Raw genomic sequence first — 24117 nt, 5'->3', positions numbered from 1 at the left:
ATGCATAATCCGGGATAAAACGTGAATAAAATTCACATAAACCCCAAAATGAACGTAATTCATCTTTATTTTTGGGTACTGGACAATCAACCACAGCCTTAACCAAACCAGGTCTAGGAGAAACACCCTTACCAGAAACCAAATGTCCAAGAAACTCAACTTCCTTCTTCCAAAACTCACACTTGTTCTTCTTAACCACAATCCCCTTTTCATCAAATTTCTTAAGAACAGACCTTAGAGTACAATCATGTTGATCTAAAAATTTGTCAAAAATCAAAACATCGTCTTGAAAAATTACTACTCCCTTGACATCCTTAAGTACACTCTGCATGACTCTTTGAAAGACCGAAGCCGCAGAGGCGAGCCCAAACGGCATTCTACAGAATTGAAATGTCCCAAAAGGAGAATTGAAAGTGGTGTAATGCCTAGACTCAGCTTCCAAAACAATTTGGTGGTATGCAGAAGCCAAATCAATCTTCGAAAACCACTGCGCATCTCTCAATTCTTCCAATAAATTACCAATTTTGGGAAGTGGGTGGGCATCCACCCAGATCTCTTTGTTAAGACTCCTGAGATCACAGCAGAGACGAATCTCTTCATTCCTTTTTCGCGCGACTACAAGAGGACTAAGCCACAAACTAGACTCAAAGGGCTATATTATGCCATTACTCTCCAGTCTCTCAAATTCAGCTTTGAGATCTGCCCTTAAACTAAAAGGAACAGACCTGACCTTATGTTTCACAGGCACAGCATCACTTTTCACTTTTATTCTGTGTTTAAAGCCTGCAATTTCTCCAAGCGAATCAGAGAAAACCCTGGGAAATTCTTTCTCAAGACACATTGAATCCGGCATGTCCAGCACAACTAGTACTTGTTCTTTAGCCCCCGGTTTCAACATCATACCAAACAAGCCCTGATGGAACCAACCTAATATGTTCAGCCCACGTACAGCTACATATATCTTTCCCTGTATCTTCCTATCTTTGAACTGCAAGACATCTTCAATGTAGCCCTCCAAATCTATCCTGCGACCCTCATAAGAGACAGGTGCCCTGTCTGGAGGAAAGAGTTCCCTATCTGCCCAAGATTGCTTGAATAACTCCAAAGTAATCATCGTTATCCTGGCTCCAGAATCTACAAGAAGCTTTAAACAAGCCTCACCCACCAGAATATCCACATAAGGATTTACATATTCATCAGGATCCTCAGTCACAACACCATCATCAATAACAGTGACAATCATGTCCTTAAACTCTTTCACCATGTCACTTTCCAAAACATGTTCATCCTCCATCACACAACTAACTTTTTCAGATTTATTCAAACTGGCTTGACAAACTTTGGCCAAATGACCAACTCTTCCACACTTATAAAAGACCCCTTTTCGTTAAACCTCTCTTTTTTAGAAAAAGTATTCTTTGGTACTTGAGAAACAACAGCATTTACACTCTCTTTGTGCACATCTGACTTGCTCAATCCCTTAATAGAAGTTTGAGCCAATTCAAGACTTTTAGCCACTTTAATAACCACTTCTAAAGTAGGGTTTCCCATGGAAAGAAGTGTCGGTTGAATGTGTTTATCGCTGCAGTGTGCGATAAATTGATCCCTCACTAATTGATCCCTAAAATCACCTAACTGACACTCTGCACATAGTTTGCGTAAGGCACTTAAATATGAATCAACATCCTCACTCTGGAGTTGCGCCCTCTTGAAAAACTTGTGCCTCAATACAACCAAACGTGGTTACACATCGAATTTTATGACAAGTTTCTTTATCGTTTCTTGATATTCATCAAGAATTTCACCCACATCAAGAACCAAATCAGGTAAGTGCTTGTACACCTCCCTCTCTTCAAATACCAAACAGTTCAATAACAAAAATGTCTTTCTTTCTGCCCTGTACCTAGAAGCACCTATAGCACCTATATAGGTCTCAAATGCATCAAACCACTGCCTCCACTGAATCTGTGGTGTTCCAGGACTTTCCAAGAAAGGAGGAGGTTGATTGACAGATTGCATAATGAGAAAAATATATCACAACTTTTCAAATTCAAACAATAGATAAAATACACTTCTGCTTAATATACTCTTATTCTACACACTTTTCATCCTATAAGTTCTGGGTGTAACAAATAAAAGTAAACAAAAAAAAATAGAGATTAGCAGCAAATGTTATCAATCAATAATGACTAAAACAGAGTTAAAACAACATAAATTGTCAGTGAAGTAAAGTTCTTGCACCAAACAAAAATAAAACCTTACTACAACACAATGAATGTAGAATTTATGTAAACTCCGCTTTCCATAGAGGCAGTTGCTGACACAATCTGTATCTTCCTTCAGTTTTCTTTCGATAATGCGAAGAAAACAAAATAAAACCAAAGACGCTGTTATCAAAACACTTAGAATACGAAGTTCACATCACAGAGGCGATGAAATAGAGGCTCCAGAAGCGCGCTGAGACTTCGATGACGCGCAACGCTTTGATTCAATACACGTCAGACGCGATGATGCACACGCTCATAAAAAGCGCTGAAACTCAGATGACGCACCATCCTTTCGCCGACTTCCCCAGTACGTTCTACAACGTCATCAGTTGAAATCAGCACACAGCCAGAGAGGACCTCGCAGCACGACCAACTGACAACAGCAGCAAGTGGAGTTCAAGACGAAACAAGCTTCACACGTCGCCTCAAATGCAATCTTTAAACCAAGCGGTGAGCTTGTTTACGATTATGCTTATCCACAGACGAAATTTATTTTTAAAATCCCACACCCTTCGACCTCCTCACCTTCTAAGTAGACAAATGCACGCACTGCCGCTGGGGAAATAAATTTCCCTTTCAAATTTACAGCCGCTGGAGAAGGTCATAGGATCATAGGGGTTAAACAACACTTTACAACGAAAGCTTGCTTTTTAAAATTGTGTGCTCATAAAAGTCTTGAAAAATTCGATGAATCTCGTAGCAGTGGCTCGTTTTCCTTTTGACTCCTAGTCCTCGTCGCCAAAATTATCTTGTGGGTTCCAAATAAAATACAGGAAACTGAGGAATTGTTGGTTGGTGTGTTTATTCTCAGAAATTTTTTTTTTCTCAGAGCAACGAGCCACTGCAGCATGAACAGGCACAGGGAAACACCAACTGACACTTTACAGAATCAGAACCCCATTAGCCCCATGACAACATACAGGTTCTATGAAAGAGACATAATAAGCACTAGTAAATACAACAGGAGACTTGCCCTACACCTTTTCACAGCAGTAGAGTATATAATTGCACACACCCTCAATCTACCACAATGGGATAAGTTGACAAAGCGCAGCCAAAAAACACTTTTGAGCAGCAAAAGCCCAGAATGAGGGAGAGCACCCCAGAGGGGAGCCATAATGTACAGGGGGAGGCACCTGAGCCGGTGGTGGGGGATATTCGAGTCATGCTCGCTGCCATGCAGAAGAGCCTGCAGTACAGCCTGTCTGAAATTGATACCAAACTACACTCTCTGTCATACAGGATTGACAGAATGACAGAATGAATGTTCAAACAAGTAGAGAGGCTAGACATGGCCGAATGCAGGGTAACTGAAGTGGAGGAGGCACAGATAGACATGGATACTACACAGAAACAGCTGGGTAAGGTGCCTCAGGCTCTACAGGATAAGGCGGAGGACCTTGAAGCCCGGTCCAGAAGGTGTAACATATGAATTATGGGCCTTCCAGAGTCTACTCTGGTTGGGAATGTGGAACTCTTCATTGAGAAGCGACTGGTTACCTTTCTGGGTCCGGAAATGTTTTCTTCCATGTTTGTGGTAGAGAGAGCGCACCGATCGTAGGGCCCAAGGCCTGCCCCAGGAGCTCCCCAGAGACCTATTATTCCTAAGCTGCTAAATTACAGGGATAGAGATGAAGTGCTGAAAGCAGTGCTGGAGAAGCAGACTCCACAATATGAGGGATCTGCTATCTCTCTTTATCCAGACTTCACACTCCTAGTGCAGGAGGCACGAAGGCAGTTTGCACCACTTGAGCGCCAGCTGCGGGAGCAAAATCTCGATTACGACATGTTGTACCCAGAAAGATTGTGGGTTAACAGGCAGGGCAGATCCAGGATCTTTACAGACCCCAAAATGCTGCAAAAAGCCCTGAAAGAATGGTCAAGGGAGTGACAGCAAGGCCCAGAACAGACTAGACCAGAGGGTGCGGCCGGAGGCAGCCTTGATGATCAGGACTAGACCTCGTGGTGTACATGATGCCAGATAAGATGGGGTCCTGCGGGGGTACTTGGGAGGTCTACAGTGTATTACTTGAGCTAATATAATTATACCTAGTAGGGCAATAGAACTTTATTGATACAGATAGAATGTATAAAGTACACTGTTTATGGTGGGTACTTTATGTTGTAACTCCGGGCATGGTCGGGACAATAATAATATCACTTGATGCACCAAATGTGCTAGATGGAAAACGGTAATAGACATTTAGCCTAATAAGGGATCGTTTTGAGAAAGGGTAGGCAATATCCGCCCATGTATGAGAACCACAACTTGTAACAGTCCTAGTTTGTTGTTTGAATATCATTGTCAGTTGTTCATTTCATTATGGAAACTGGGGATTACAATGGGGGATGCCGCCATTGCAATGTTGGGGGATGCTTGGTCTGGGTGGGGGTGGTGGGGTCCAGAGGCTAATGAACTGCAATGCTCTTATTAATACAGTCATTAGGCAGGACTTTAACAGTTTACACTGCTACAACATGACACAGAACAGTCAGCAAATAAACCCTTTGCTTTCATGATGACAAACAATACTGCGTGTGACATAGATACGCACTGTACGATCAGAGCCTTAACCTGGAACGTACGAGGCCTGAACGATTACAGAAAATTAAGGAAAGTCATGGCTTACTTATCTAGGCACAACATAGACATTGCATTACTACAGGAATCACACTTGCCCCTGAACAGCAGCATGCTCCGGAGCAAAGGATTGATCAGAAATACGCTTTCAGTAGGTTTCTCCTCACATGCACGCAGGGTGAGTACTTTGGTGAACCGTAAATCTAATCTAACACTGGAACCACTCGAATTGGACCAAGAGGGCAAATTTGTGATTTTTAGATGTAGGGGTAAAGGTTTAGATCTGATACTAGTCAACATATATGGCCCTAAATACGACAACCCGAAATGTTATGCTACACTGACAGAGAATATGCATGGATATGAAGGGGGGAATCAACTTTGGAGGGGGCGATTGTAACTGTGTGCTGGACCCTCAGATGGATAGGTCAGGAAGTCCGGAATGGCGTGTCACAGCAGCAGCACGCACGGTTTGGGATGCGATGACACAGCTAGAGCTGAGTGATATATGGCGACAGCTCATTCAAATAAAGGTGGATTCACACACTACTCTGCATATCACAACCTACATACTAGGATAAATTATTGGCTTGCTCCACGGAATGTATGTGATTGGGTCCATGACTATGTTGTGCTGCCTCGCACTCTTTCTGATCGTGCACCGATATTGCTAGTGTTAGACATTCCACAGAAATATATCCCTCCTTTCACCTGGAGTTTCGTACCATACTCATTATTAGACACTGTTTTTAAATCAGATATGACAGAGGCTATAGACACCTTCATTGCCTGTAATATTGGTCTGTGGACAAGTGTGAGGTAATTTGGGAAACATTTAAAGTTTACATTCACGGGATAACCATATCTAAGCACTCTGGAGTACTTTGGACTCCGTAAGTGATTATCGGACATGGAGAACTCTCTTAAAGTTTTAGAAAGCCAGCTTTTAGATGGTGCCGATGACACCATTACTGCTGAACTCCATACCTTGTTAGCAGAATACCACAATGCAGCATATTTGGAGATCAAACATCTAGGCAAATATGCAACGGCCCGCACGTATGTTGAAGGTGAGCGCCTGGACGCTGTCCTAGCATCGTTCTTGAGTAAATGTAGAGAGATGACAGTGGTGACAGAGATCAGGGGAGCAATGGTGAGACCCTTACTGGTGAACCATAGATTGCCGAAGGTTTCAGCAGTACTACTCATCCCTATACAGTTCTGAGACTGACATTTTGGATGATTTGACTTACATTAAATTGCCTAGGTTACCTAATGAACACCTATAATATTTGATGCGACCCCTAGAGCTGGATGAAAAAGTCTCATCATTGGCAGGGTGAAATCTTCCAGTGTGCCTGGTGCAGATGGTATCAATGTTCATTTTTATAAAGAATTTAAAGACTTGCTGGTTCCCCACCTGGCTACACTGTTTGAAGAGTTGTTCGTTGATGGCATTATGCCATCTTCGATGAGAGAGGCAATCATTGTAGCTAATCTACAGCCGAACAAACCCCCGACTGACTATTCTTCGTATTAACTCTTGTCGCTACTGAATGTAGACGCTAAGGTATACGCAAAGATTTTGGTGGCCCGGCTTACTCCATTTGTCCCTATACTAGTGGCTCCAGACCAGGCGGGTTTCGTACCCAGCAGAAATGTTACTAACTTTAGGACTGTGTTCGGGGCAATACAGTACACTCATCAGCATGTGCAAGCATTAGCAGTATTTATTGATATGGAAAAGGCGTTCAACTCGGTCGAATGGCCATTCATGAAGCAAGTTCTAACACGATTGGGGCCGGGAGGAATCTTTCTGCAGATGGTGGGGGTGTTATACAACTCCCCAACTGCCAGAATCAAGATAGGCAATCTGGTCACTACCCCAATACATATAACTAGAGGCACAAGACAGGGCTCTACTCTATCCCAGATACTATATGCACTAGTGGTGGAACCACTTCTTGTGCACTGAGGGAATATCATAAACATAGGGGAATTAGTTTCCTCAGGCTATTAATTAATTGTTCTAGAGTGGTGTCATTGGCTGCCCCCTGCAGAGATCAGTGGGAAGCACGAGCACTAGGCACGGTTAACGTGCAGATGATTGGGGCTAGAGTCAATGAGGGCACAGCAAAGAAATGGGAAGAGGTGGGGGAAGCTGCAAACAATGCAACATTACTACAGAGGTTCCAGTTTCCAGAATCAGACATGCCCTGATGGGAAACTTAGGCAGCGATCTTGCGGAGCTGCCTGAATAAGCCCCCCTCACTTAAATGATTAAATCAGACTCCTCTACCCAAATAGTGTCTAAGCGTTACAAACTGTCTCTGAGAAATCGGGTAAACTGCTATACTAAGGCTCTCCTCGCCTGGCAAACTGATCTGGGCACAGAACTAGATGACACAACGTGGCGATACTGTTGTGAAAGCATGAAATGTATTTCCCTAAATGGTAGACACCGGCTTATACACTTGAAGTTCTTGAATAGGGTATACTACACACCTGAGAAGTTATGTAGATATGGGAAGAGAGACATGGCGAGGTGTGAACGCTGCAGCTCACACCTAGCAGATTTCTTACATTTAGCCTGGATATGCTCAGGGATAGCCAACTTTTGGGTATTGGTATTCAAGGACTTATGCAATATTATAGACCTGACAATCATACCTGATCTATTGCTTGCATTATTGGGTTTGCGCAAGCCTCTGCCGAAAGCAGTGAGGTGGCTGGTAGACATGGGTTTGCTATTGGCCTGGTGCCGAGTAGCAATGGGTTGGTCATGGGGTCTGCTCCCCACTATTGCTGGGTGGGTTAGAGACATGATGTACTGCAGCACACAGACCGAGAACTACAGCGTGCTGCTCCCCCCACACAGATGTCCGAAAATGTTCTGGGCATTTTTCAAGACATACGTAGCACTGAAGGAAAACGAGACTAAGAATGCTGATACTCTTGCATATGAGGAATAGGGGCTGGGTAATGATACACAGCAGAAATAAGGAAATTTAAACTGTCAAAGAGCCTGCCACTGCTGAGTTAGCTAGTAGGAGAGGCACAGGGTGGTCCTGTGCTATGTAAAAGAATTGTAAGCAATGTGGCATTGAATGTGAAAAATATCATTCACCTATGTAACCATTTCTGGAAAGTAGACAATGCTAGATACGAGCTGACTTGATAGACTATGATATGGTATACTGTGCTTGATTTATTTTCTGTGCTACTCTGCACCTGTATTGAGCTGAGTTACGTCTCTTTGTTATTGAGAAAATGTTAATTAAAAAAAGAAAAAGTACATGCCAAAGTTTTTAAATACACTGCACTCAGCCCTAAGTGCTATTTAGGCTCTAACCTCGGAGTGTCTTATATGTATTAAAAAAGAATGTTAGGGACTGGCAAACGGTTTATTTTCCCAGGCCGAAATGGCAGTTTAAATCTGCGCACAGGCTGCAATGGCAGGCCTGAGATATCTTTAAAAGGCTACTTACGTGTGTAGGAAAATCAGTGCTGCAAGCACGCTAGTATCATTTTAATTTACACGCCCTGTGTACATGCGAATCTGGGGTAAGCCAATTTTACCATGTTTAAAGGAGAGAGCACAGGCGCTTTAGCACTGGTTAGCAAGTGGTAAAGTCTGAAGAGTCCTAAAAGCCAAAGTAAAAAGCTTTAGAAAACAGGAGGCTGAACGGAAAAACGTTGGGGATGACCCTGCAGAAAGGGTCATGTCCAACAAATGGGTAATGACATTCAAACATTCAAAAATGTTACGAAAATAGAGCCAAATATATGACAGTGTGGATAGTTGAAATAAGGGGTGAGTGCATGGACAGTTGGCTGCATGAATAAGTTAATTGATGAATGAACAGTGAATGCATGGATCGATGAATGAGAACATGAATTAATGAATTGTAAGTTGATGATGGTGGATGAGTGGATGAATGGAACTAACCGGAGATGCTTGCATAGCCTTGAAGTGTAACTTTCCACTAACAGAGCAAAATATTGGTTGTTTTGTAACACCATACAGTGTACATTTTAAGGCATTCATTGCCATCACAAAGACAAGAGAATCCACAATATGCAAAGAATAGCAACGGTTTATCTAGCAAAATCAAGGCCCAAAATATGTGGGTCTCCAGATGACATCACTTATAGGCTACCTGCCTCTCCCTGCTGTGCTTTGGAAATGCAGCAGATGTGCAAGGGACTCTTCAAAAAATGCAGTGCATGCCAAAGGTGCACTCATATACCTAGTGCACAGTAAAGTGTAAATGCATCTGTCGTCTGACAACAAGAGGGATATTTACAAGCCCCTAATACCACGCGAGCGTCACTTTTTCTGACATTTCGGTGGCGTTGCTCCACTCCCTATTTTAACAAGGTGGCGTTAAGACACTTAACTTGGCTTACGACCAGCTTGAAAATATGCCCCTTTCTGCAACAGTCAATTGCATCGCAACACCCATTACTTTTTGACGTTCTCCATATTTAAAAGGATGGGGCAGTGCCAAAAACTAGGGCCAGGTAAAATCTTGGTCTTAGGATGGTGCTACAAGGAGAAATTATTAATTTCTCCTTGTATTTTGTTCTTTCTATGTGTGCTGCACACATAGAAACAGTAAATCACCTTTAAAGATTGTTTATGTGCAGAAAGGTGTCCGTTCCTGCACATAAACAATTGCCACTGCAGTGCAGGCAACCTTGTAACCGGGCACAAGCATGCCTGCCCTTGGGGCTATGCAGTTTTTTTTGTTCCGAACTTTTGTAAATACAGTGCATCCCTGTGTTTTGAAAATGTCATAGTGTGGCATTACCAAATCTTGCATACACCACCCTCCAACATTTTCTTGTACATATCCCCCTAAATCTGAAGGACGCTGTTTTCAAGCAAGGCTGAAAGGGTACAACTCGGAGAAACCAATGCTAAAAGGGGTAGTACTAAAGTCCCTGAAAAAAATGAAGGCACCGGGAATTTATGATTATCTAGTATGTAATAGGATCTCCAGCAAATCTAAAATGATGCGGAATTCACAGTTTATGGCAAGAGCTTAACCATAGCTCCCATTCCTGCCATTCTCACTCAATTAAACTATATACCCACCATATAGTATTTTTAACATTATACATTTCCAGGCATATTTTACCAACATACAAAGTATAAAATACCATATACTACATCTGTAGTAGAAGGAATTAACCTATTCTCTCTCTTATTCACATTATACATTAAAATTCTGCAAGCGATGGTGCAGGAGGAAGATAAACTTACACCAAAATTAGCTAATCACTCAGCACTACCACACCCCCGCAATGCCCTGTTTCCAACACCATATATGCTTGCACACAGGCAATACTACATAACATAACATAAATTATGTATCTAAAAAACATGATTGTTAGCTTTTAGTTTCATACATATTCAATAGGGAGTAATTTTTTTACTTTCCTTATGTATTTCTTTTCCTGATGGCTGGCTTCAAAGGTGCAACTGGCGATGAAAATCTGATTTCTGGGATGAAAAAAGGGTGCAGTTGTTTCCCTTGCATCGGCCACACTCACACTGTCTTATAAAATGTAGGGATGTGGTTCTGTGAGGGACATATCGCAGGCCAGTTGAATGGGCAGTTCCTTTTAAAACCTTCCTCGTTACACATTTCTGTGATTGGTAGAAATTCCCATTGGCAACAAGTGTGCCCCTTCTCCTCCCGTCCATGACTTTTGATCCATTTCGCAGACTCAGGATTTGAATTTTGAATGCTGTTTCCTTTAGGTTTGTGGCAAATTGGTCAAAGGGGTAGGGGGTGGATACAAAAATTGCATTTTCTAAGAAGGTGGTGGCAACCCTAACTAAAGATGGACATTTACATCTTTGTAAGATATATTTTTTAGCCACATAAGGAATGGTATACAACTTAAGCTGTCTCCAAATGGCCACAGAGAGCAAATTATGTAAACTGGCAACAACAAACAAATAGGTTCAGTGATAGGCATCCACTGTGCGATCTGCTATAATTCATGCAAGATGAAAATAGGAGGATAGGGGTATAATGGGCTGTGCCCAAGAAGGGCGAGATAAACAATTGTATACTCTTATATCTCCTTTTTTGACAGTTATAGTTTATAATTCTTCTAAGCTGGCAGAAAAACTATGATCAACCGCAGTAAAAAGCAATAGTTTGGAAATATTCAAGAAAACCTAAATCAAACCTATTTTGTAAAAATATGTTTTTGGCTTTCATGTTTGTACGAAAACATAAATCAAGCAAACAATGGGGTGACCCAGTGTGCCTCAGAACCTGGGTATGTATTAAAGAAAAAACAATGGTTCTGTCGAAAACATGAGCAAAAGATACAAGGAAACTCAAGTTGTTTCATTTTTTTAGAAGGTAAATGATCTGGTTTTGAACTTTATTATAACAACTATTTGACTCAGGCTTCCACTAAATACATTATTCATGTGTTTGGTAGAATTCCATATATACTATTTGGTAAACCCCTGTACATAAATAAATGAATGCATAATGATTTTAGGGCAGATTATGTATAATTAGCTTACTATACCATTATGACTACTTTGCTGCTCCTTCAACTACCAATTTGAGAACATCCGTTCCTAACTTTGGAACGTCTGCGTACCCTCACTGAATTACAATGGGAAGCCTAAGCTATTTACACAATTTGAGTCTCATAATAATACACTAAAATACAGAAACTGTTATGCCTCAAACAATGTACAAATTGCAAAAAATTTGCAAACTATGAAGTATTTTATTTAGTTCACAAACAAAAAATATGCCAAAATCTAAATATTATTTTTATCTTAATGGGAATTCAGAGCTTTTCAAAATGTAGGTTTATTTCTAAAAGATAAAGTGATATGCTAGGCAGTAGCTCATCACTTGGTCCTTTTGACTCCTATTGCGTGTTCTTTTTTTGTCTATGCATACCAGCGCTTCTTCAATAGAGACAACTAGTTGTCTATTCCAGAACAAATATGCTGAATTTGCACTGCTCCCCCACATCAGGTTAAGGTTACCACTTAGGCCCAGATTTACTAAGATTTGATGGAGTGCAACATAGCAAGACAACTTGCTCCGCTGGGTCAAATGGAAAGGGCAGGAATGTGCCATATCTATAAAGAAGCAGCACTTTTCTGCTGTCTCGCTACATTGGTGCACACAGTGTAGAACCAGCGCAGTCACCCTGCGCCATGGTGAATGGGTGCCTAAATTATGGGCTGGTTTATTTTTGTGCAAGAAGGGACACCTTCCTGCTCCAAAATAACCCTCAGAGGCATTTTCCTCTTTCTACATGTGCTGCAGAGAGAAGCACACAAAGGCAGAGGAAATAAAGATATTTCTCCTAGTTAGGTCTCTGTTGAGTAGGCCTTTCATTTTGAGGTATTTCCAGGTTTATTAGTCTTAGTAATGCCATGCCATGAGCAGCTGTGTGAGAACACGCACACTCCACCCATGGCACACCTTCCCAATGCAGAGTAATGAAAGGGAGCCACATTTGCTCCATTGTTTTACTCAACACTTACTAAGCCATGCAGAGCCACACAAGTGGATTCTCCTCTTTGGTATAATTCTCTTATTCTTCTCAATAATAGGCCCATTTTCTGGAATTCTTGGAGGGCAAAGAACATAATTTGGTTAAACACCTTTTCAATGGCCTTTTGCAATGCTCTTTCCCCAAATTTCAAGCCTTATTCCACTATCCTCATTCCTTCTTACAGAAGTTTACCACTCTTATGGCAATTATTCTAAACCTCCCTAAACTACCTTTCGTTCCTTTACTTTCTCTAGTATTCAATTCTATATGTATACATTATGATGCCTCTCTCCGTGTACATAGCCTCATATATTTTTTATCCTTAGCCTCATTTTCTTTTTTCTCCCCTATAATTTTCAATTGTTGATATTTCCTGTTGTTACCTCATTTACCTTACCTTTTGATGATAATGTATCTCATTTCTTCTGATGTACTGACACCTCTGTTATATTAATAAAGATTTTATTTGAACTGAAAACTTCTCTCCTTACCCAAACCAAAGCTTCTCTTATATATAAATATTACTTAGCCCCCAATCCATATTGAGTTAAAACTAAATTGGAACTTTCCTGGGAGTCTGATCTGGGATGTGAATGGACTATATGCTTCTGGGACAAACTTTGGTCTAGATCTTTAAAAATTGATCGCTCTGCCTCTCTTACTCAATCTATGTTTTTTCTCTATCATAGACTTTATCTTACCCCTGTCTCTATTGCCCGTTTTTCTCCTGATTCAGATTCTAACTGTTGGACCTGTTGCTCTTCTGGCGCTAATCTTATGCATCTTCTTTTCCTCTGTTACTTGATTTCCAATTTTTGGAGATCCGTTTGGTCCTATATCTCTCGTACCTTTAACCTCTCAATCTCTTATTTAATACCCCTATTGTTTTGATCTCATACTCGCACTAGCCTTTCAGCACATAACTCTCAATTGGAAAACTCTCAATAATCGTTCTACACAACACTGGTGGAATAGCCTTTGCCACTTTCATAGACTTGATGTTGCCTTCGACTCCTCCTGTAAACCAACACTTAATAGAGAACTTTTTTTGGATACCCCTTACAACTTATTTAGATCAATTTGTTTTTAAACATAACTCCTCCCTCAATTCTGAAAATGTTAAACCTCCTTGAATATCTTCTCTCTGTTCTCTTTCCATATCATCCAAGATAAGTTGATTTATGTAGGTAATTGACCAATTGCTTGTTCACATGTTGTTGTGTTATGCAATGTATTATGCATTCTTCTTTCATATTAATATGTTAATATTTCCCCTCCCTCCGCCTTCCTTCCCTTCACTTTTTCCCATCCATTTCCATATAAAACCTTAAAATGGCTTTTATTTATTTTATTGTACTAGCATTATATCTTGTTATAACTATGTTTCAATATTCAAATCTGTTGCTGGTATTTTTGCCTATTTCTCTGTTCATTCAATAAAGCTTTTCAAACATAAAGAATCGCTGAATTAGAACATTCTGGAAGCTGTGAGTTGTCCTTCTGCACTCTTTCTGACTTTTTCTTAATTAATACTTCTGACTGAATCTCAAAGTATTAGTAGAATGTAGCTAATTATCCTCTGTGAATTCAGCAGATGTGCACTGCTCACTCAACTTTGAATGAAGTTGCACTTACCAATGGAACCAGCTAAACACAGTGCGACGAGTACAACCCACATCGTGCCAGCAGTTTTCAGCTGCCTGAAAAAAATATTATTAATAATAATAAAAATAATAATAATAGTCACAAAGGCAGTCTTTGATAGATAAATAGGAGTGTGTGCCTGACAGCATTTACAATAAGTGCACCTGGTGCAGGTCAAAGACAACAGGTGGCTTCCCTTTTAGCAGCATGGGGCCCTCAGCACCTCAGGGTATGTTGAGACCTGTATTAATCCCATGCTCTGAGTTACTCACACATGAAAAAAGAAAACCTGTGAGATCTGAAGTTTTATGTACAGTATGTCACAAATATAGGGCCAACATCAGAGGTGATGCAAATCCCACGTGAGTAGATATCAATAGTGCAGTAGGTTATATGAGGGGTATACTGAGCCCCTTTTATAGGAGTGTAATACTACCTGACTAGGGAATGAGGGAATTCCCTTGATTATATTAGCACCCACGGTACCCTTGCGACACCACTAGTACATTCTATTACAAAGCATACCCTCTAGCTCAATTGATTGAAAAGGCAAGTGTAAAATCATATATATGCCTAACAATCTATTTACACACAATGACTAACTGACAATATCTATACATTTGTATGCCTACTCTTCTCATGATCCCATGGTAGGCACACTCTGATTTCTCCCACATCATGTACCCATGCCCTCTAACCTTACACCTTTCACCTCTTACAGAACCACTACATGGGAGTGCAATATTAGACCAACATACCTGTATAACGTTACTCTTAACTTCTTTCCTCCCCTCTGCGGGTGGCTGCTTGGATGTAGAGCTTTATATATTTGGCTGATTTATGTAGACTGGCACCATGTCCTTCCTTTATAAACAAAGCTAGTCCTGTGAGTGTTCTTTTATGGTTATTGAAGAAATGCAAACATCCAATATGGATCTTTCTAAGAGGAAGCTAATCAATCCATTTGTTGTGCACTATGGTTTTCTTATACTGCCAAACCATTTTGAATCTGAAGTGGTTAAGGTTAAAAGCTTATAGTAATATGTGCTTGTGAAACAATCGCAAATAGGCCATTTTACAACTGAAATGATCACTTTAAGAGCAATGCATGTACTGTCATGAATAACGTTGACTCTCAGGGTGCAAGTACACAAACGTTTATCAACTATTTAGAATAGATATATAGAAGTCTCAACCTGAATGTAGAGTCTTTACTTACAGTCTGGAGCTGGGCCTTTCCTCATACTCATACTGCATTGAGCTCTTTGGGTCTGATCCTCCTCCCCTGACCTTTGATCACGCTTTCTGAGAATGGGCACACTGAAACAAGAGGCATCCCTAATGTTTTGTGATACACAGCTATTGCAACACTACAACTGTTGCTTAGTTATGTCAAATGCTCTAGTCCATTACAATGATTAGTCTTCCTGGAGGATTGTGGATGGGTCAGTCAGTCAGTCAAAAATACTTTATTCGGTTCATAACAAAAACCATAAAAGTATACTAAACAATCTATGTCAAGACCATGATTAACAAAAAAGTAAAAATACAATAGAAAGGTGCACACTGACAATGTATACAGTACATATTATCATATAATTTAAAAACATCCTTTAAAACCTTAAAACCAGTGAAATAAAGAGGAGTATGCTCAGTCACAATTCATTTAATCAATAATCATTATAATAACTAATTCCATTTCATTTTTTTCTTTAGTCTTACAGCCACAGTGAGGAAATTAGCTATATTAAAAATCTCCCACACATTAGAGAGTAGCTGCAAGTAAAGAAGGGCCGGTTTGACTTGTGTAAAACATTTACCTTTTATGAGAGGGATAATAAAACACTTACGAATGGGGTGAAAATGCTCATAAAAAAAGATAAAGTGCATAGTGTCTTTAGTGGAAAAGCCATCACAAGAGCAAATCCCCAAATCTTCCTCCCTTATCCACCCTGGAGATTCGGAAAAAAGGAGATGGAATTGGTTCAACCTGAATCTAGTCAATAAAAAACGATGATTAGCATTATTTACAATATTCAGGTATGGCTCAGTCACATCTAAAGTTTTTAATAGTTGATGAGCCCTTACAGTCGGTTTACCCAGCTCTCTGTCCTCTCTGGCCGAGCAAGCCGCTAACTTGTAGGAGTCCTTGGCCCACTTAATGTCACCTTTTACTAACTTATCTGGTGAGTTAAAAATTCTGGTTGACCTAGTTTAACAGCTAATTTATGGACATAACTCAGCCAGGGAATGCGATAGCCAAAATCAAGTGCTAGACAATCTCTTAGGATTTCCTGATTCAGCTCTAGCTCAGGGTTTAGCCAGGTAAAAATCCATTTTATAAGAGGCGCTATGGCTATTCGGTCTTCCAAAAAACCAACTCCACACTCCTGGTGGACAGTATAACCAGATGTGGATTGAGGAACAGATAGAATAGTTTTCAAAAACGTATCCTCCGCCACTTGAATGGACTTCACGTTATTAAAACCCCAGAGGTCCGCCCCGTACATAGCTAGCGAAATACATTTAGCTTCATATATCTTTAGCAGGGCTTGAAATGGTTTAACGCCCAGTTTACGGGCAAAGCCCAAAACAGCCAGGATGGATCTCGCTAAAACGTTGCGTTTAACTATTATCTGAGGCGACCATGTGCTCTTGTCATCAAAGATAACACCTAGGTATGGAAAAGAAGTTACCCTGGACAGCACATTCCCTTCACAATGCAGAGTTTTTACCCCCTTCACTTTAGTGCCCACCATCATACCATGTGATTTGGAAAAGTTAACACTGATATCTATTGATTTCATAAAAACAGAAAACGAATTTAAAAGGTTTTGCAGCCCTACCACTGTGCGTGCTAGAAGGGCGGCATCATCCGCATATAACAATGCTGGAATTCATCGTTTGCCTACCCTCGGATGTCCTTACAAGCCTCTGTTAAAACAGAGCCTAGGTCGTTAATGTACAGGGTAAAGAGCAGGGGAGCCAAGATGCACCCTTGCCTAACACCATTAACAATACAGATCTTCCCTGTACAATTACCCCTGCGGTCGTATCTCACTGTGGCAGATAGGTCCATATGCAGGTCAGCGAGGAAGTACACAATGTTTTTATTCACGCCTAAATGAAGGAGCATCGCCCATAATTTAGACCTGCTCACACGGTCAAAGGCCGAGGAAAGGTCCATAAAGGCTAAGTATAGGGTGCCCTTTTTGGCGATTGTGTACTTTCCGATTAGTAGTTGAAGGTTGAGACTTTGATCGATTGTGCCTCGCCCTTTCCTAAACCCAAATTGCAGACCCGAAAGGGTATTAGTTTCTGCCAGCCACCCTGTGAGTTTACATAAAACCACCCGACCAAGCACTTTAACAGCAGAATCGATAAGGGAAATGGGTCGATAGCAGCTGGGGTCCCCTCTATTTCCCTTTTTAAAAATGGGTACTATAACAGATTTAAACCAGGTTCCCAGCAAACCTGATTTGCACACACTATTAAAAACATTACATAAAACTTTTGACCATGTCTTGACATCTGATTTAAAAAGGTCGGCTGGGACGCCATCGGGTCCGGGAGCCTTGTTACATGTCATCTGGCTGATGGTCTCTGCCACCTCTATCCCGGTAACCGATAAAGTATAAGGATCACGCATGGGTAGGGATTTAATCACCTCTCCCAAATCTTCTCTTTCATAAACTGATTTAAAATGGGAACACCACACCTGTTCCTGGATACCACAATCTAATTGACCATTACAGGAATCATTAAAGAAAGGTTTATTGACCACTGCCCAAAATTTGGAGCTGTTTTTAAGGATGTCAATATATGTTAGCTCGTCCCATGCCTCACCTCTGATTTCGGGTGTTATACCATGGCTACTTTATAGGCCTTCCTTAGGGTTGCCACAAAGGCCTTATCTACTGGGTTTTGTTTCAGGGCCTCCATCAGTTTCCGATGTGCTAGCGAGCAGTTATGATCAAACCATCCCTCCCCTGCTAAATCTTGCACCCTACCAGGCCCTTTAAGGTCATCCGCAACCCGAGAACAGATTTTAATGTATTCCTCTAGAACCTCCTTGTCCCCAGCTTGCTCATTCATGCAGATACCCATCTCTACTCCAACCTTAGTTAATAGGTTGGTGTGAAAATCTCCAGGTACTACTCGGCACCATCTGATTCTGCAGGCCTGATCTGTGGGCGGATATCTAGATTATCTATCTTCCTGTTACATGTTTCCTGTTTCTCGACCACGTCCACCATGGTCAAGACCACTGGGTTATGGCCACTTAATGTAGACCAAATTGCTGTGTATCCAAAGACTTGGCTAATGAAAATATAATCAATGGTTGACGATGTTCCGTTCCCTTTAAAAGTAGGTACAGCATCTTACCATATACAAGGGAGTATTAATCCATTATCAGCCATTAAAGCTTCCAATAATTCACCTTGTGGGGAATGCTCAAAGTGGATGTCTCCCTGGTCCAGGGGGCCTAAACAGTCCAAAACCTGACAATTCTCAGAGCAGCCATGTACATTGAAATCTCCTAAGACAATAGCCGAGAAAGCGTCTGTGTGGGCTTCTCTATAGTTGTCTAGAAAATGATTTAAACTAACAAGGTGTTCTGTGGCAGTGGCTCTATCAAATGAGTTATAAAAGTTAATGATCAGAATAGTGCCCGCATAGCTAGAAGCAATTTGCAATGCCAAAGAGTGCGGTGACCCCGTGTCCAATTTAGTATGGGTACCTGAGATACTGGCTGAAACCAAAGTCACTAACCCACCCTTTGCCCTCCCCATACTAGAGGCAATTGCTGGAATAAAGTGAGTTGTATAGCCATCTAAGTATAGCAAGGTCTCAGTATCCCATGTTTCCTGCAACCCAATAATGTCAGCCCCACATAAGGAGTTTCTCCAAAGGACATCGTCTAGTTTGTTTTTTAGGCCTGCAATATTCCAAGTTAGGATCTTGGTACCTTCTATAGTTTCAGTCAGACCCTCTCCTTCTTTGGTGGAGGTACTTACTTCAAATTATTCCTTCCTCTGAACCCCATTCGACTGAACAGCGATGACCGATGCTTCTGGGATCGCTAATCAGTCAATTTCTTCCAGGTTCGAGAATACCTCAAATCTATTTTTAACAGGTACAAAAAAAATCACAAGGGCCTCGTACCTGGGGTGGTTGCCTACGTGCTGACCTTTCGTTTGTCACAGCTAGGGGGTTTCTATAGAAAAACCCTAAGGGTACAATAACAATACCATACTCTAAGCCATGCCTCGTTCCCGCCCTCTCCAGGATCAAATTAACAATCTGTGGTGAGGCAAAATTCAAAACTACACAGTCCCCTCTAAAGGTTTTAACAGACTTCCCTACCCAAGGAATCTTACGTGTCATTTTAAATTCTTTAAATAAACAACTCCCCAAACCAGTCAGATTATTTACGTGGTGTAGCGCCTTATTTCGCAAGGACATCCAATGTTCATCCACACCACTCTGTAGGGGGGGCACGTTTGTCAAAATGATAGTATATGGGGTTGCCTCGGGGGGAAGATTTAACCTGTCTGTTAAGCGCTGATGTACATGAATACCCCGACCCGGTGCCTCAATTATACCATCCCGGGAACCATCCCTTGATCTTTCATTAGGAGGCGGGCCAGGCTTACCGCATGCATTCGGTGTGGGGGCCTTAGTGGTTGCAATGCCCCCTGCATCAACCGCTGTAGGGTTCTGCATAGGCATGGACCCCATAGGCCCGGTCGAGGCAATAGATTTACTAGATCCTCCTCTCTGTAAGTTACCTGCAGGGGAAAACAGCTGATGTTCAATTTCAGCCAACCTAGAGTCTATTTCAGAGAGTTTAGAAGAGATGGGTCTCAATAATTCTAATAACTTCTCTTCAATTTTAAATACAATTCGATTCTCCGGGTCACATGACATCTGCTCTCACCCTACCTGAAGACTAATGTCTAACGGACTGTGTACACTTGAACCAACAGCCTCGCATGCACACCCCTTCTTTCCCTGTGTGCCACCCCCGTTTTTGGACACTTTACTGGCCTGTTGTAAGGTGGTTGGGATACTACCCGCTTTCCTCTTAATTGAGATTACATTTGCCAAATGCTCCCCCCTAATAGTTTTATTCATACGTTGTTGACGAGTCCATATTTTAGGTGGGGAAGGGGAAGGGGGGGTAAGGGGTGAATCCCCTTCTTCATGAGAGTCAACTTCAAGTGGCTCTAGTGAGGGCATTGATGGACCCTGAGGTAATGATGAGCCCACCTGGCCCTCTCTATTGTCCACAGATCCATCTAACTCTAACAATGCCACTGGGCCAGTAACAGGAACACCGATAGAAGAACGACGATGATCCAAAGAAAGGCGCCTTTGTGTTAATTCAATCTCCCGACACAAAACAGACTCTGCTCTTATCAAAAATGCATCAAGAGTTCCCACTACCCATGAGCCCCCCGCCCCCTTATCACCGCTTTTACTCATGATCACAAATAGCTGCCAAAATTTAAATAGCAAAATATAGGACACAAGGATCAATATAAATGCACCGACGGGAGAAAGCTAAAAGGCACAGAGTTGTTTTAAGCGTCTCCGGGCGCTTCACGATGACGACGGTGGTGTGCGCCCCTCAGGGGACTCTGGGAGATGTAGTCCCGGGGTGGCACACATGACGCGCAGCCTCCTCTGTCCGGCAGGAATGGTAGCGGGGACCGGTTCACGCAGCCAAGCGGATACCCCCAGCACAGCAGCAACAAAGTCTCAGGCCTCAAGTAGGGCAAGCAGGTAAGGCAAGCACGCCCAAAGAGACCCGCGCTGTGGGAGGCGCAGAGTTGTTTTATGCGCCTCTGGGCGCTTCACGATGATGATGGTGGTGTGTGCCCCTCAGGAGACTCTGGGAGATGTAGTCCCTGGGCGACACACACAACGCGCAGCCTCCTCTGTCCGGCAGGAATGATAGCGGGGACCGGTTCACGCAGCCACGCGGATACCCCCAGCACAGCAGCAACAAAGTCTCAGGCACCAAGTAGGGCAAGCGGTTAAGGCAAGCACGCCCAAAGGCGGGGTCAACTTTCAGGTGCAGACAAAATTAGCAAGATGGATATGGTCCAGAAGCTTCCGGTCAAGCTCCTGATGTCAGACACTACTATAAGTGAAAGTCCATGCTATTTTAAGTCCCACATATTGGTTTTCATTCACAATCTGCAAGGCAAACAACAGCTGCATCACTGGCCTGTAGACTGCACTTCATGTCCCAAGACTCATCTGGATAGCAGTTGCCCCCATATCCTCTTCATTTTCCTTGGCTTAGTTACCGAAATGCCCCTATCTTCCTAAAAGACCCATTTGCTTTGTCCTCTCTGCTACTAAGTCAATTTGAGGTCCCTTGCTTTGCTCCAAAGGCCCCTGTTGACTGAACCCTTTCTCCTGATGACTTTTGTTTGGAGCCCAACTGAGTAAGACTGTGAAGCTCTGTCTCACATTTCTTGAGGTACTCATCCAATCAGTGGCTCCTCGCTTCAGAGGGTTTCATTTTATCACTTCCCCTTTTAGTTACCTTTTTCCACTCTCCCAAGGACACTGATTGGTATTTTCAGAAGCTCCTTGTGGACAGAAAAAAGTACTCTCACAAGACGTGTGCCTAAAACAACAAAACAATTCTGACTTAGAAAGCTTAACGTGATTAAGGAGTAACGATAGTCCAATAAGATCCATAGAAGCAATATAATTCATACTAGATTGAAAACGCAATTTATTTTTCAAAGAAAAGTCATAATAAATTCTATGTCAGGATGGAGGCTCCGATTATGCTTATCTCAATTTCTTTACTGAACACAGCAGCCAATAAGAACACAGTAAAGAAAAACAAAAAACTACACTACCCATAAGCACTGGGTAACCATAGAGTACATAGAAGGTATATATTGAGTCATAGAGGTTCCCACTTCCTCTTTCTTTGCTGCTCCACAGCCAGTTAAGTGCTCTTTCCTTATTTACTTGATATTTGCCTTAATTCATGGTACTATTGTGTGTGCTTTATATTTTACTGCAGCGTTATTGCTAAATGCTACTTTGAACCTTCAGGTTCGCGTGTTACCGCTTATTGCCGTCAACGCTTTACTGTTCTGCATTGTTGTTTCGCCGCTTCTCGGCGTCGGCTTCGGGGGCGTGTGCTCCCCCCCCGGTGGCAGGCTTGCTTCTTGCGCCAGTTCTTTGTTGTGGAGCGGGAGTGGGGCTGGAAGACGCGTGTCCTGCTACGCGCGTCTCCCATTTTTGACAGGTTTCATTCAGCGCATTCGCAGTCCACCGGCTGTTCTCGCGTTGCTGTCGGCGGTGGTACTGCGCATTAGTTCCTGAGAGAATTCTGACAGGACGTCCAGCGCTCGAGTGTCTCTTAGGAGTTTAGTTGAATTGGCTTCTGCCTTTGCCCTTATTCCTGTCGTTAGGCTCCCGACGCCCTAGTGCTATTTAATTACCTGGGGTTGTAAAATTATTGCAGAGGCTTTGCCTAGAGTGTCTTCAACAAGCCCTCCCTCCACATTCTACTATTGGTTTTGACAGGTTTTTTCCTGTTCTTTGGCTTGTTTTGGGGCTACACTCCCCCTGAAATGCCCTTTGGGTCTCAATATATTTCGCCTCCTCTTTGGAATATCACTTCTCCTGAAGTCAGAATGGCGGAGTATTATGAGGATGAGGAGGCATATTACAATGCTGAGGAGGAGCCTGCAGGCTCTGAGGGTGCTGAATTCATGGACCACGCATTGTATCAGGCTATAGCCCCTCTCAAGAGACATTTGGCTGAATATGCTACTCAGCAGGGTTGGATTCCTTCTTCAGGTCGGTCCAAAAAATCACCTAAGAATCCTCATAAAGCAGATTTTGTAAAACTGGCAAAAAATCTGTCCACTACCAAGTCTTCCAAAAGATCTGCCACTTTTTTTCAGACACATCAAGCCTCCACTGTGACTGAAGACTTGTCTTCCACTGATTCTTCTTCGGATCCCGTGGTTCCACCTCCCGAAAAGAAGGCTCGCAAAGAGCATTTCGTCGATGCCTCTTCTACACCACAGGTATTAACCTTTGAGCCTGATGATATTATTCACCCAAACTCTTCAGCTTGGCTCCCCTCACCAGAGGTTACTGAATATGTGCAAGCACATATTCGTCGTCCCTTCGAGAAAGATGTTCGCGCCAGGCTGCGCTCTGAGTGTCCCCGCCCAGACCTGGCGGACAAGTTGGCTGAGACTCCTGAAGTCGATCCGTCCATGGTTACATATATGCGCAAATATGCCAAAGACCCGAAGAAGGGTCTGGATAGGTCATGGAGGTCCTGTCAGGACAAATTACTAGATCTCTTGGGTCCACTGACCAAAATATTGGATTTGGCCTATTCTGCAAAAAATTCTAATTCGCTGATTGATCCCGATGAGTTGGCGGGGTGGTCTCAAAGGGCTATATGCATTTTAGGTAATGCAAATTGCGCATTGTCCTGTGAGCGCCGTCGCTCGATCCTTATGAAATTGGACCCTAAATTAACAGATCTTGCATCTTCCGAATCCGGCCCTTTGGCACAAGGTTTCCTTTTTGGACCTCCTTTTCTGAAAGAACTCACTAATTTTGTTGCGACCTTTAGTGGCCTTGACAAGGTGCAATCAAACTCGCGCCATGCCTTCCGTCCGGTTTTCGGACGGGCCGGACGAAGGGGACGTTCGTCCGGCCGGGGAGGTAACCAGCCTGCTCAAAGAGGAGGCCATTCCCAGAGAGGAGGAGCCCAGGACACTTATGGCTCTGGGAAAACCAGATTCTACCCCTCTCGCAAGGGCAGAAACAACTACGGCAAAGGCGGCTACGGAGGTGCCCAGGGAGGACGTCAAGATTCCTCCAACTCAGGTGAGCTTAATTCTGGCATCCGAGGTTGTTTTGGGGGGCAGACTGAAGTAGTTTCTTCACAATTGGCAGCTAATCTCCAGCGATGCTTGGGTGTTGGAAACGGTGCAAGGTTTCAAACTAGAGTTCTACGACCACCCTCTCCAACACCGCCTTCCTTTACCCCTACTTTTTTCCCAA

This window comes from Lissotriton helveticus, chromosome 8, assembly GCF_964261635.1.
Source record: "Lissotriton helveticus chromosome 8, aLisHel1.1, whole genome shotgun sequence".
NCBI lineage: Eukaryota > Metazoa > Chordata > Amphibia > Caudata > Salamandridae > Lissotriton > Lissotriton helveticus.
This window is presented reverse-complemented; position numbering follows the sequence as displayed.